Source organism: Sander vitreus, chromosome 9 (genome assembly GCF_031162955.1).
Source record: "Sander vitreus isolate 19-12246 chromosome 9, sanVit1, whole genome shotgun sequence".
Lineage (NCBI taxonomy): Eukaryota > Metazoa > Chordata > Actinopteri > Perciformes > Percidae > Sander > Sander vitreus.
In genome coordinates this window covers 30,098,670-30,114,774 of record NC_135863.1, presented here as the reverse complement: position 1 = coordinate 30,114,774, position 16,105 = coordinate 30,098,670, and the positions used below count along the sequence as shown (strand labels likewise).

At 42.0% G+C, this 16,105-nt stretch overlaps 1 protein-coding gene across 7 annotated transcripts in view; it reads right to left on the bottom strand.

The window, feature by feature from the left end:
• Positions 1–16,105, bottom strand: part of suco (SUN domain containing ossification factor) — a 58,624-nt gene that overhangs the window by 35,137 nt on the left and 7,382 nt on the right. Inside the window, exon 1 of one of the 7 annotated variants that reach the window (XM_078259626.1) lies at positions 10,099–10,171. The exons of the other annotated variants lie outside the window; for them this stretch is intronic. The gene's annotated coding sequence lies outside the window, so the exon portion shown is untranslated. Of the gene's footprint in view, positions 1–10,098; positions 10,172–16,105 lie in introns of those variants that run through there. 7 annotated transcript variants of the gene reach the window in all.

Below are 16,105 nucleotides of genomic sequence, written 5' to 3'. Positions count from 1 at the left end.
TCCTATATGACAGATTTCATCCCTCTTTGGTTAGAACTTTGCAGCTGTAAGGTGCTTACAGGAAAGCATCACTAGTGTGGGTCCCTGTAGAATGTTTGCACGATCCCTTTACCAGAAGCCTTCAAAATATCACTACTAGCATCTTTGCACTGGATGCCACAAAGCCTTAGAATCGCTTTACATATTTTTTTTTAAAGTCTCACATTGTCTGGTATGGTCTGAATACTTTGCAAAATAGTGATGTGTTTATTGTGTATCAAGGCCTCTTTGTTCCTGCATATTCTCTGAAACAAACCTTGGTTGTTTCACAGTCTATTTTCAGATAAGGACAAGTAAGGCTTTACAGTCACTTATGGCGCTTACCCGCTGCTAGTACCAGCTCTACTCGGCTCGGCCGCGGTGCCCTGTCCTCCTTTTTCCATTGCAGATTTAGTACCGCCTCATGAGTGAGGCGAGCCTGGCTGGTCGCTATGACGACCAGCCGCAAGAAACTGCTGTGACCTAGCACGACACACACACAAAACGTTGATGGTGTGTCGTTTTTGATTCTTGGCATGTGGCTGTTGCCACAGCCAGAAGACACATTTTGTTTCAAAAGAAGCTAGAGGCAACAAAACTAAACTATTTAAAAATGGCGGGTTTGTTCAGGACCCCCCCCCCCGTCTGTCGCGATAGCAATGATGACACAGTGATTAGGGACGATTCTCTCCGACCAATCACCCAGATAAGACAGCACTTGTGTAAATACCATAGACTGTATAAAATAGGTAAATACACATAAGGGACAAACAGATCACATACCACAGTGCAGGTTTAACACACCACAGAGTAAACAATCCTGTATAAATATCCTTAACGATAGATGCAAATAGCATTGACTTCCGCGATGTGACTAAAAGAACCAATGTTTAACTGGAACCTGCCAACCTGTCACTGAGTGTTATCTAAATAACAGAAATTCAAATACAGAGATTAAAACATGTGGAGCAATTCAAGACCACAAATGCCCTGTTATTTACTTTGCAACATGTAAACCCAAGCCCCAACTGTGAAACAAGTAGGAATGACGCAGTCTCGCCCCCACTCAGAGTCATCTGAGTGAATAGAAAGACCTGAGTGTTGATGTACCTCCTACAGATGGAAAAAAAAAAAAGGGAGCAGACGAAGAGAGAGAAAAAAGGTGATAAAGGGGCCAATCTGCTTTGGGGGTGTACCGTGGCCTACTTTTTAACTCAACTGGTTATGCAACAGTAGGAGGGGGATCGTATGACCCAAAAATGGAGCAAAATGCAGAGAAAGTGTGGCATATGTACAATATACAGTAGTGGGTCAATGCCAAGCTAATGAAGGAAGAGCCTCAGGCAAGACTCATGAGTCAAATAAGGCAAGGCAAGGCAAATACGCTCTTCCTCATTCTTTCTCTATCCCTGTTTCCTGTTCCACTTCAGAAGCACCTGGGGTTTTTAAAAAAGTCTTTCAGGCTTTCATGCTCATGCTCACTATGTAATATTCCTGAAAGTGTGGGGGGGGGGGGGTTTCCTACATTCAAAGCTTCTATTGAGGTTTTCGTATGAAGTTTAGAACGTCTGTCATATTTTATGGCGTCATCACCCTAAAAAAAAAAAAAAAAAAATCTTCTGACAAAATGCTGAATTTGAATAAAGTGATTTATCAGTAAGTTATTCTTTTTTTTTAATAAACTGACTTTTTTTTTTTTAAAAGAATATAACTCGTCGGTTTTGTCAACATAAATACATGTAGGCAGCAGGCTAACCCAATAAGGGCATAAAATAATGATGAATATATATAGCAACATTATGCTCTGACAGGAACGACGCTCTGGAGTTATTGGAAATGTTTGGATCACACGAGTCGGAAACAATCCTATGCAGCCACGAGTATAATACTAATAATATTAGTGTAGCCTAGTCTTTATCTGCAACTGTGCAGAAGTACCAGAGACATGCAAAAAAAATAAAAAAAGCTACATCGGTATAGCCCTGCTGAAGAGGACATTATCACCTGTTTTGTCACCCATTGCAGAAACATCTCATGTTTCTGCAATGGGCACGTATAAAGCTCTGATGGAGTCTGTGTCTTGTTTGGGGGGACACAACTACAACCTGGGCCATAACCTTTGAAAACAGCTTTCTACTTTGTATGCCATCATACTGCCTTTCAATGCACAACAACACAATTAAAAGCAACTGAGCTTTGCAAAGATGCACAGCAGACACACTGGCTACATGTCCTGATACGCTGTCTCTGCCGGTTCCGAACAGCCAAATCCCCTGATATTTCCTGTTGGCTTAAGGGCCATTCAGAAGCAATAGACATGGTATAAATCAACTGTACCGTACCAACCGACTGGGTTGACACAGAGCAGACAAAACTGCAGAGACAACAGTCTGAGGATGGATTCATCTGCCAGCAGGGAGTCAACTGATATCACCAGCTGCATGGCATGCATAGTGCGCTCTGATCTCTTCTCAGGCAGGATGTTTGCCTGGTGACTAAAAGTTTTCAGAGGTGTCAAGAATGACAATGTGTGAATGTGTAAATGTGTGCGTGTGTTGCTCCCTATAGCCTTGGGCCGTGCTCTCTCTCTCCATCATTTATTCTTCCCTTTTTCAGTGTTTGATTTTTAGATCAAGAGTTTTATCACTCTGCCCACACACACACACACACAATACGCTTTCTTAAAGCATGACACAGCAACACACAAACTATATATAACCTGGGTCAGGGCAGATTACTTGCTGCCTTTCCCTTCCCTGGCCTAAATCTCAGACCAGCTTCTGACACACACACACACACACACACACACACACACACACACACACTTTAATTAACCAACAGCATGTGATGGACACTAAGTCCCTACCCTCCTTAATTGTCTTAAATGAAAACAACTTAACTGTGTCACTGTGTCAAATGCTGTGACAACATATATAAATATAACATAGAGAGGCGATAGATAAATGAATAAAAGCATAATAACAGGGAGAAGAGAAATTGGTTGACAAAATAGTGAAGTCACTGAGTTTATGTTACTATGGTTTCGAGTATGAATTTAATGAGTGTGTGAATAGTGCATTTGTCTTCTATTTTTCCAAAGTCGGAGAGTCGTGTGATGTTTTTCACTGAGGATCCGATTATCTTGATATACGATGTGTAGTGATGGGAGAGGAGTTAAGAGGCTGATGGAGAACAGCATGATGATATTACAAGTTTCCTTATAAACTGATTTGTCAATTCACCAAAGCTTAGTCCCATGCTTGGTGAGAACGAACACGCACGCACGCACGAAGATAGGGAGAAAAAGAGGTGAGGAGAGAGAATCCAGGATCCACGTGGGCAGAGATGGATTGTGGGGCAGGGAGGTTTGCCAGTAAAAGTAGGCCAGTTCATCTGCCAGGCAGACAAAAACATGTCGTCACTGTTAGGAGGATAAGTGGGGGCAGAGCCTAAAAGCCCAGCCTTTAGGACTGAGCGTGTTTGTGTGTTTGTGTGTGTGTGTAAGTTTGCGTGTGCATTTTAACTTTCCTCCACATTAAAGCATGCAAAAATGTAGAGCAGCAGTTTGTTCTAAAGCCAGCTGATCCTCCATAATCCTCTCCACCGGTGCATCATTGGGGCAACCAGGACAACGCATCTTAACTGGTGAATAGCTCCCTAACTCACCCACACAAACACATTTCTGAACCGGACCCTACCACCTTTCCTATCCTACATTTGGTTTTGAGAGACTCCACTGACAGAAATATCACCAACAGTGGGGTCAAGGGAAAGATGTGAGGGATTGGAAGTTCATGTTTTCTACCTTGCTGCTGCAGACACATTAGCCCTCGCCTTTTTCCTGTCCTGTCATGAACGTGTATTTACGAATCCTACTATGGTCACGCCAAGACCCGCCCTTCAATAGCATTCACACATTACTATTGGCCAGGCGTCCATGCTTACGCAAGGTAACGTAACCCGATTTGTACAGATCCTATCCCCTGACCAATCGGCTATCCTAACCATAACCACTCGAGGTCACTGCCTAACCCCAACCAATCGAGCGTCACCAGCCAAAAAACAAAAGCTGATAAAATGACATTCACCAGACAAATAAGTTAATTTTGAACCACGCACGCAGGCACGCACCAAACAAGCGTATCCAGACAGCAGTCAAGCTCGCCGTCCGTCACTCGCATTCCCATTGTCAAACCAGCCGCAGCTAAAGTTGTAGCTGACAGACACCATCAGAGCAGAGCAAAGTCTCGGTGATAAGGGTGTCACGAGTTTGATTTTAAATCGAAATCGATCGAAATGAAGTCACAATCTTGAATTTCAAATTAAAAAAATGGAATCGTCGATACTGCCACGCCCCCATGTCCCGTCCGGTCGGCTTGTCAAGCGGGAAAAAAAAAACACGCGTTGAAGTGCTGCGAGTCAGTCAACCTCCTGTAACTTAGCTAGAGCCAGTCAAAAGATAGCATGGCAACCGCAGATGCAGGAGACCCATCGACAGAACTTCAGCCCCCTCCTCTTTCACTGAAGTGTGTGAAAGTGTGGAAGTATTTTGGATTTCCAGTGAGTTATGTTGACAATGTTCGCGTTGTTGACAAAAAAGCCAGAGTTTGCAAGCTCTGCTATGTGTGTGTACCATATTCTGTGTGTTTACCATTGCACATTAGCCTAGCAGCTAGCTTTGCTTACAGCTTTATCCCAACAAAACCGGTTGAATTTCAGCATGCATGCACGTTTTGTAGCCTAAACAGAGCAGCTTATATTGGTTATATTAGAGAGAGCAACAAGTTAGCAAAATGCCCTCTTTGCCCTCTTTGCTATCGGTCTGCTCAGCTGCTGTGCTGGCTTGATGGTGTTTTAAGTCCCCAACTCAGCCTTCAAGGCAGCGCTGCGACCGTCGTCTTCAACCATAACCACTGCCTAATCCTAGTGCCTTCCAGGCAGCGCTGCCTGGAATACGACGTTGGGGGCTTTAACGCCAAACTCCGTGTGGTGCGAAGCGTCTGCCCTCAGGATTGTTTTTTTTCCTTCTTTTTACTTTAGTGACAAATTGTGAAGTTTCCAATTGACTAAAGACATGTTATTGTTACGTTATGTTGTTAATGAATGTTGATGAAATTTGACAATGTAGTGTGGTACAAAGGTCAGATATTATATTACATACAAGTCTAGTCTAAAAATGGCATAGCAACCTGTGCTTTAAAAATTAAAAAAATTAAAAAAAAGGAAAAATCGAGAATCTAATCAAACCGTGACCTTAGAATCGAAAATGTAATCGAGGATTTGGAGAATCGTGACACCCCTACTCGGTGAGCAGAGCAGACATAGCCGCTCACGAAACAATGTCTAATTACTTAAATGAAACGAGCTGGTTGGACCATGGAGATGAAAGAAATATATGCACTAGTCCAGAACACGGGACCTTCGTCGTGGGTTTACTTTCCTGCTCCCGCCCCAGACACATCTGACGAATAAGCGGAGTGAAAGTTCTTGTGTGATTTGTAATTATGCAAATTTGGTACGCTTGGATTTTCGTCCGTGTGAAACGAAACCGAACCAAGGGGGAAACCGCTCCAAGTTTACAAACATATCAGCTGATTTGGCCCAAAGCAATCAAAATATAGGTGTGAAAACATCCTTAGGAACAGCAAAGTGCCTACAAAAAGTCCTATTCTTCACATCAGTGAAGCTTTCTTCTCGTTTCAACGAAGTGACTGGAAATATCCATCACCTCTCGCGCGTGGATTCTCAACGTCCCGGCTGCTGCCCGGTCTTTGAGACACAGCTGCTGTCTGTTTTTTTTTTTTTTAATCACTACACGCTGTTCACAATACACGGTTAGTTAGCGTAGTTAACACTACACACAGTGAAATTACATGTCCCGTTTTTATTTCACGCATACTATCTGCTTTGAGTGAGTGAAGCTATGGGCTGAGCTATGTTATCTCAGCACAGTTTGAGGAGAATGGGAGCCATGCCAGTAAAATTGTTACAGCACTTTTTTTCGAAAATAGTTTAATGAGCATATTGCAACTGTTATTTTGAAAAGCTGGTTATTTATTAATTATTTAAATTTAATATTTAGTGTAGTGTGTAGTACAGAGTCTGCACTACAGAGATGTATTAATTATATATTTAAATTTGATATTTAGTGTAGTGTGTAGTACAGACCCCCCCGGTCAGATGGCAAACCTATCCCGTTTCTTCTTAAAGCCAGATAATGAGTTTGATAACACACTTGAGTTCAACTAATATAATGAGGGGCCACATACTCTTAAAGCGGCCGTATTATGCTAATTTTCAGGTTCATAATTGTATTTTGAGGTTGTACCAGAATAGGTTTACATGGTTTAATTTTCAAAAAACACCATATTGTTGTTGTACTGCACATTGCTGCAGCTCCTCTTTTCACCCTGTGTTCAGGTCTCTGTTTTAGCTACAGAGTGAGACCTCTCACTGCTGTAACATCTTTGTTGGCAGTCGCACATGCGCAGTAGCTACGTATAGACTACATGCTCAGTAGCTAGGTAAGGACTACATCATCTAGCTAGCTGTTTGTTTCTCCAACTTCAGTCAGTACAAGGCAGGATTAGCCGGGAGACTTCTTCTAAACGAGGGCGCACTTCCAACTTTGCGTGGAATACCTGCAGAACAGGGACATGTAGGTAGTTCTTTTGTAGATTATGGTGAACTAGTGCGTGTTGTAGCATTGTTTTGCCATTCGGAACGAGCTAGCATGCTAGCGCTAGCATACTACGGTTAGCCACCTCGTTTTGGCTAGTGACGTAAAAAGCCCTGCCGATTTTGAACAGCTCACCCGGAGACTGAAGGCAGGACACATTCAGAAACCGTATCTCACTCAAAACAGCATGGATGTTTTTCCAAGTTTGTATGCGTGTGGAAGCACCAGAGACACAAAATAACACCCCAAATCCCAGAAAAAGTGATTTTTTTTTTCATAATATGGGCACTTTAAACGTGCGGTATACTCGCCATTCCCGACCTGTCGCGCGACAGTGTGACTATTTATGCTCGCGCGTGGTGGTCGCGACACTAGTTGCAGTGTTCTCCTGAACAGAGGTGTCGCAACTGAGGAAAGGCTACCGACTTTGCTATAGACCTCAACAGTCCTGCCCACAGCCGACTCCGGAAGTAAAACTCCCATTGATTTTCTCCATAAGGATTTAGAATATCAGTCATAATGTCTAAACCATCGGAGGTAGACTGACCCCGAGCTAGGTGGTTGTGAAACGAAGGTTTCTGCTCCTGTAGAAGCTAGAAGTCCGTATGAAATCAACCTTGTTTTAAGAAAAAACATGTTTTAGCCGCGATTTAATGGAGAAAAACTACACTACCCACAATCCTAAGCGTAACAGCAACGTCTCCGATTGGTCCAACTCGCTGTTACCATAGAAACGTTTACCGCACCCGCAAACGGCTAGAGCAAGCTTCTACCATTGAAGTCTATGATAGTTTCTGTACACGGTCTTGTACCTTTGCCTTTTTTGCCGTTTTTCAAAATGTTTTTTTTGCACCAAATCAAATGTGTTAGGCTCACTATTCATGTCGTAGCTGGTTGGCTTGGTTCCAGACTTAAACTCTATATATAAGCAATTTTCGAAACGTCAATGAAACAATTGAATGGGGAAAAACACTTTCGGAGACAGAACCGAAAAAAAGTGGGCGGTCACTGTTGAGCTCCATTTCTACGGACTAGAAGAAAAAAGGTAAACAATGGCAGAACTGGCAGCAGCATTGACAATGTCAACAGTGGCTAAGATGATATTATTGGAGTCGAAGAACAGCTGCTTTTGAGCCTGCTTGCAAAGAAACTCCTCCTTTGTCGAATAATGCCAGACATAAATATGGTGAGTTCAATATCCTCGTGAAACAAATGAGGATGATAGACGAAGAGAAGCACTTTGAATACTTCAGAATGTCTGCACAGCGATTCGATGACCGACTTCGTCGGATCACGCCTTTCATTCGCCATAAAAGAACTCATCTTAACCCAGTAAGTTCACAAGAGAGAACTTGTGGTGCACTTTAAATCCTGGCGCGCCAGCGAGATCTACGTCATTTTGACGTCACATTGTAGCGCGACCAGTCGGGACCGGCGACTGTAAAGAGGCCTTTATAATCCACACTAGTTTAGACTACTTGTAATGCTTGTTTGCCACCCTGATCTATAAGGATCTTTCTTTGACTACTCTGGCTCTGTGACGCATGTAAAGCTTCAAAATTTACACAGGAGATGTTTTCCTAGAAGTAATGTGAATGAACAGACACACCTCTATTTGGAAGTTAGCCTGAAGCACCAAGTAGGGGCCAAGTCACCTGGTAGAAGAGAGACTGCTGCTTCTGTAGGGTTACGTTCACCCAACATGCCTGCAGCTCGCTAACATTTGAAATCTGTGTGTTGACCACTAAATCCCTGATGCAACAACTTTTGTTGCATCACTTAAACCTCAATAACACAACAATAGCACCAAGTCAGGTACACGATACAACATTATCTTCAGTGATAAACGTACAAATGAACACCTTGAGACAAGACTGGCAGAGAGGGTCTGAGCAGAGACACCATGAAACAATGGTCCTGTAAATGCATAAATGTGTCAAGCTTATATTTGACATCTGTTTAAAGGAGAATTCCGGCCAATTTTCACGTTAACCTTGATCGCTATAGCTAGGCGAGTACTTTCGATACTGGTCGGGGTTTTTTTCTATCGAAAGTACTCGAATAGCTATAGCGATCAAGATTAACGTAAAAAAATTGGCCGGAATTCTCCTTTAAGTTACCGTTTATACAATTAAGTAATTATATCATCTGGCTTGAATAGAGAAAGAGAACTCATAAAAAAGAGGTGGAATCTAATATGTTTGTCTTATATCTATCTCTCGTAAGTGTTTGCATATTTATCAGCAGTAAAATTAAACGCGCATCTCTTCCCTGATACCGAGCTAGACAAAAGACCCATGGTCACAGCATGGTGGCAACGGTGGAGCTGTGACACTGTGAAGCATCGCAGCAGTCCCAGTCAGACGGGGATCAAAGAGGCTTGGGAATCTGACATCAGGAACATCGGCCCAGGACAATGGGACTGAAGGATGCAGCCATGTGATATAATGGTATTTGATAGGAAAAGCCACTTTGATAGAGGGGGTTAGCATGGGTGGGTGTGGATACAACAATACGCCTGCATGCTTAGTCAGTATGTATGCGTCGTCAGGCATGGCGGGAGAACAAAAACTCATCAAACATTCACCTCAGTACACAATGTACCCATGTGCTGCAGCAGCGTGGTGGAACATTTACATTGACCATACATACTCCAATGCAAACAGTCGCCTCCTAGAGCAAGGAAACCTTAAAAACGGACAGAAATACTGTGATATTTTGGTTTTCAACAATACATTACACTCCACAGCAGCACCTACATATTTAGCAAATTTGAAACAATGAGCCTACTGTATATTGCCCATTTGATTCAGATGTCCATTACAAATCTAATTATTTTGGCCTGTGAAATAAGATAATGGGATCTTGTATTCAGCAAGCGGCGTGAGGAAAGTAGATGTGATGGTATTGGTATGTCTTTCTATGCAAGCGTAAGCAAAACATGCCATTATTAGCTTCAGTACACAATGTTCTTAAGCCCTGTGTGTGTCAACAATGGGCAGGGTATGTTTCTGTACATTGCCTTCACCCAGACGGTTTAAAAAAAAGAAGAAAAAAAAGAAAAAAAAAGGCACACATGTACAAAGTCCCATACTTACTGAATTCAAGACTAAAGAAAAGAGACCACCGCACACAGTACAAGCATAACAGCCAGTCTGGTCGGTAGCTGCATAACGTAAAAAGCAGTGAGTCAGAGAGGGGGAGGGGAAGATAAGAAACCAGAGCATTTTCAAGAGGGGGAAAGCAGTGCCTTTCTATAGGAAGGTAGCAGAAAGCAAAGCAACTCCTATTTTACCACTTGCACAGTTTGATTTGAGCAATCAAATATGATTGCTCAAATATGTTAAGTGTAGAACCACAGAAGTTTCAAACAAAAAACAAAGTTTAAACTGAATACTCACTTGTCATATAATCAAATCAATCAACTCTTCGCACACAGGCAAACACACGCAGCAACACTACAGTGTGCTCTGATGCAAGTTTCTACCTTTAATAGCAATCTCCACCCTCAGAGTACTCTTCACTAGTACAGCAGTGGCATTTTCTTTCTAACCACTGACAGAGCCTCAGGCTACTGGCCTGCACTCAACTCTCACTGCAGGCCTACCTTTTCCCAGAAAAACATGTGAGCAACACGATCCTACAAAGAAGTTCCTGCAGCCAGAAAATAAAGAAAAGAGTATTTGAATTCAGTCTTTTTGCAAAGTGATACAGTTATGGGGCTCATCGCACACAACTGCAAGCGTTTTAACTATTTACCTTCATCCTCTCTTTTTTTAAACAAATCTACAAGAATGTTGTGCAAGTTTATGACACAAAATTCACAAGGCAAACATATCTTGATGAGCAGTGAAAAGCACTTTGCAAAGACAGTTGCAAGGTTAACAAGATTTACCTCAGGACATCCTACTTAAAATGCGCCTACTGAATTATTTTCCAAGTTAAGGAAGTAAGAGACAATATGGAATAGCACAAAACTGAAACAGAGGACACTCCATCCGTTTTACAGTGGCTTCCATAAGTTTACACACCCATGCTAAAGTTGACTAAAAAGAGGAATGAAAAAAATCATCTTTTGGAAATTGATCTTAATGCCTTAATTAAAAAAAATTAGGAAAAATCCAACCTTTAAGGACACCAATTTCCTTTGTGAATCAAAAATGTATCGTAAATAAATAAATGTTCTTCCTTAAAATACATGGAGTACAAGTATACACACCCCTATGTTAAATTCCTATAGAGGCAGGCAGATTTTTATTTTTAAAGGCCAGTTATTTCATGGATCCAGGATACTATGCATAAAATAGCCCCACATCATCACATCCCCTTCCCCATACCTAGAGATTGGCATGGGGTACTTTCCATAAAATCATCTCTCAATGCAAATCAAACCAGCTATTAGGCTAACTGAAATAAAACACACCAATCTCTAGGTATGGTGAAGGGTATGTGATGATGTGGGGCTATTTTAATTCCAAAGGCCAAGAGAACTTTATCAGGATCATAGTATCCTGGATCCATGAAATAACTGGCCTTTAAAAATAAACATCTGCCTGCCTCTATGGGAATTTTACATGGTGGTGTACTGATTTATGCCCCCTGTATTTTAAGGAAGAACATTTATTTATTCACGATACATTGTTCATTCACAAAGACAATTGGTGTCCTTAAAGGTTGGATTTTTCCTTCTTTTTTTTTTAATTAAGAAAAAAACAAACAAGACAGAGGCAGACCATGTGTCTCTGCTTTATACTATTCTCCAGTCATTACTCTCTTCATTCAGACTTTACTCTAAATACTGTGCTAGCAATAGCAGATATCTGTTTTTTTTAGTTACCCAGTTGTTACTTATTCTACTCATTAATGAGTAGAAGCATTTAATTAGTCTACTTTGTGTTTACTTGTTCTTTCTCGACCAATCGATGATTCTGTGTACCACAGTTGTGAGAAGCCAAAACAAACTGCAGCCTAACTAAAGAAAACTTGTATAAAGTGCAGTCTGACTGGATCTTGATTAGCACACACCACACAAACCACACTCACTACCAAGCATCTTATGTTCATTATTGTTATCTAGGGACATTTCTTTGCAATCTGGATTTGATATTGTTCTGATTGGCAAGCCCTGCTGCCATGCGCTCGCCTTGGATACTTTTGGTGTACTCATTTCACCTCACGCTGGATCCACCTCGAGTTTTTGGCTCACTCGGACTACTTCACATTTCTCATGTTATAAAAAGCTGCCAGCGTAAAGCATTAACATACAGAGAGCCATGCAGCTGGGAGATAGGAAGGCCAGCAGGCCAGAGAGCTCAGTGTGCTCTGCAGTCTCCATGACCAGTGGGCAGGAACAATAGTGTGCTCTGGAGTGCCAGTCCAGCTCTGTCTCCTCACATATAACAACTAGAGTTGCCATCCTGCAGCGCTAACCTCTGCTACAACAACAGAAAGACCGACTCAGTTACTGAGCCTCCAGTCATAAGCAGACAGTGGGTGAAAGGAAAGGTTTTACCACTACATTTTTCGAGGTGTAATGCACCCACTGGCAGCTGATTAGACCTCTCAGTTAGACAAAGGGAGGTCGTCTCATGTAGAGGATTTTACTGCGACCAATTAGTACGTTAGAATCTTCTATCAGTGTTTCCTTTAGGATTTTTTTTAGCAGTGGGGGAAGGTCTGTCCAAACTAAAATATATGGGATTTGGGGAGTTATTTTGTGTCTCTGGTGCTTCCACACACATACAAACTTTGAAAAAAATCCATCCATGCTGTTTTGAGTGAGATACGGTTTCTGAATGTGTCCTGCCTTCAGTCTCCGGGTGAGCTGTTCAAAATCGGCACTGGCTTGTGACGTCACAAGCCGAAACGAGCTGGCTAACCGCAACCGTTAGCTCGTAGCGTTAGCATGCATTAGCGTTAGCATGCTAACGCTAGCATGCTACCTCGTTCTCAATAGCAAAGCACTGCTACAACACACACAAGTTCACCATAATCTACAAAAGAACTACTTCCATGTGCGCCCTCATTTAGAAGTCTCCCAGCTAATCCTGCCTTGTAACTGACCGAAGTTGGAGAAACAGACTTTTTACTGTCTATGGAGCTAGCTAGCTGACATGATCTACATCTGAGCTACTGAGCATGTGCGAGTGCAATCAAAGATAGTACAGAAGAAGAAGAAAAAAAGAGGTCTCACTCTGTAGCTAAAACAGAGACCAGGTGAAAAGAGGATCTGCAGCAATGAGAGAGAGCTGTGCAGTACAACAAAAATATGGTGTTTTTTGAAAATTAAAACATGTAAACCTATTCTGGTACAACCTTAAAATACAATTATGAACCTGAAAATGAGCATAATATGGGCGCTTTAACATCTATAACAGGTCTACACTTAGAACGGACCCACCGCATGACGTTTTTGGTGGAGCGGTTCGTTTAACAGTCGACTCAGAAGAAAGCGAATGTTTTGACAATAAACTACATCAACACTACAGTATGTGGAGTTAAAACTGGACGGGCCCAATAACCTCTGAATAGTTCTACTTGTTGTTAAATTGCAATGTGAGCGGCAGCCAACGGGGGGTGCATTATGTCGGCAGGATCATTTAAAAGGCAACCGCGACTAAATTTTTTGTACAGCCATATTTCTGATACCGTGGTGGCAGAAACTTTGCCATGGTGGGCCGCCACTACAAAATCAACATAGAGGAAACACCGCTTCTGTTATTCTTTTGATTCATCAATACAGTATATAGTTGTTAAATCTAATAAGTGCATTTTTTAGTTGACCGAAAACTGAAAGTGATATCATAAAATTGCTTTTTTGTCTGCAAATCAAAAAACACAAAGAAATGTAATTTTATATCGCAAATTATAGGAAATAAAACTTTGTCCGTCTTGAACACAATGCCATGAAATCATGCATGTCTTATCTGTGCATCTGTGTGTCCCAAATCCACATGCCGAGACTTGCATGGCGTGACAGTACAGTATGTGGGTGCTTATGCATAAATAAGTATTAAGGCAGACATCTGCAACTCATTTTATATATATATATATATATATATATTTTTTTTTTTTTAATATCAACCATGTCCTTCAGACTACATAAAAGATGTAGGCCTATAGGACCATACATGACTTGGCAATGTATCTTAATACCTCTAGGTTGGATAGATCATAGGGCTGGGACGATATGCTTTTGTCCCAATTCGATTCTTTCACGATACATGGGTGCTGATTAGATTAGGCTACAGTGTGATTTTCATTTATTCTGATTCTAAAAGTAGGCTATTGCGATTAAATATGATTGAGTAGGGGTGGAACGGTAGGCTACATGTAGGACTAGGCTATTCGTATTGAACTGAAACGGTACGGGCGTCTCGGTTCGGTACATGAATTTACACAGAGAATACACGGTATAAAAATAAATAAAAAACTTGCGTGCAAATTAATTAATGTAATGCGGAACTACTGTTAGACACGCCGTTCTTTAGGGACACCTAATCTGTAGCCCTGCCCTTAGCTCTGAAGCTCCCGAGCTCCACCTACATGTCGAGTCCACACGAAGCAAACTAGTCCCTTCCATATAGGCTACAACCAAACACGGACGTAGCTGTATCCCTTCTCGCCTCGACCACAAATGGCCTCCAGGCCCGTTTGCTTCGCCGTTTGCTCCGGTACCTATTAGCTCTTAGCTCCGCCGTTAGCTCTTAGCTCCGCCGTTAGCATGTGAAGCTAACACCAAAACTCGTCAACTGCTCTGTGTAACCGAAGCTACTCTTTTAACATCCCTGCTCTGTGCATTCACATATGAGAGCAGCGCTTGTCTCCCATATCACACTACTAGCTGATTGTCTTATTTTATTTACAAGTTAGCCTAGCCTACAGATGGAGTCTGGAGATGATGCAGGGTAGCCTACTTATTGTTTAGCCTACTGTTTACATCTTACTTTATGCACTTCAAGCTGTTACAGCTAGCTCAGTGGACAGCCTGAGACATGCACAATAAAAAAAATTGCCTTCTGCATTTTTGTTTTGCTTTTCCCTCCATTGTACCGAACCGAACCGTGATGTCTGAACGGAGGTAGGCCTATATGAACCGAACTCTGACTTCTGTGTACCGTTCCACCCCTATTATTGAGTATTTTGATTTTCCTTCTTTAACAAAAACAAAAGTTGAATAAAAGAATGCACATCACAGGTCAGTCAGTCAGTCAGTCAGACATTTATTTCATTTGTAAAGAAGAACATAACATGGATTTTCTACATTTTCTGCTTTTGGTCTGTGTTGCTGGAAACGGATATAATGTAATCTCCGTCTACCGAATATCGATTCTAGGGAAAAGAATCCAAAAACAACATGAAGTCCAAATGTGGCAAACATGCCGTTAAAATAGCTAAAATAGCTAAAATGGGGTGAACACCAGGAAAATACCAGAGGTAGGCTATACACCTTCACATAGGCTACTTGCATTAGACTTCACTCAGTAGGTATCGAACAGGACAGCAAACACAGCAAATAACAGCAGCCATACAGTGTCAAAGAACCACAAAAGTTATAAAAAGGCAGCTGGATGAAATGAAGTGCTAGAAGGTGCTCCAAAGGCAGGCTTTGCTACTTTTCATTGTACCTTCAAGTTCCAGCACCCCTCCCCTTTTCACAGCCAGTAACACACACACAGAGCCTCTCTCTGTTTCTGCCATGTTCTCTCAGTAGCCATTGCAGGTGCTGGTGAGTGTCTACTGGCAGGAAATACAACAGTGACAACAGTCTCCATGGCCACTTGCACGTGGGCAACTCAAGGCGGATCTACTTATGCAACAATTGCCCCAAATGGGGAGCTTTTACAAAAGGGATCAGAACACAGAGTTCTTTCAACAAGAGGGTCCTGGGCTCCTGGGTAGCTCACCTGGTAGAGCAGGCGCCCACATACAGAGGTTTACTCCTCGATGCAGCTGCCGCAGGTTCGACTCTGCCCTGCGGCCCTTTGCTAATTGTCATTTCCCCCCTCTCCTCCCTTTCATGTCTTCAGCTGTCCTATATAAGGCCTAAAATGCCCCTGAAAAATCTTTATAAAAAACAAGAGGGTCCTGTAGCTATGCCTGGTTTCATAGATAGTCAAACTGCCTTTGAGCAGTTTTAAAGGACACCATTCACACAGTCATGAAATATTTTTAATCCTTTGCTTATTCACAACACAAGTTTGTGTGGTGAGGGGGTCGGATTTACCTGATGCTATATTTTATAAACTCCATTAGCCTGCTAACTCACTGTGGACATTTTGTTATAGCCAAAACAATTTGTGCTGCTAAACAGGTTCACACAAAAGATTGCTCAAGAACTGAAGCCGTGAGTTAGGAAACCCTGATATGGTAGAGGAGGAAACGCTAAGGCCCCAATAGACCGCCTCC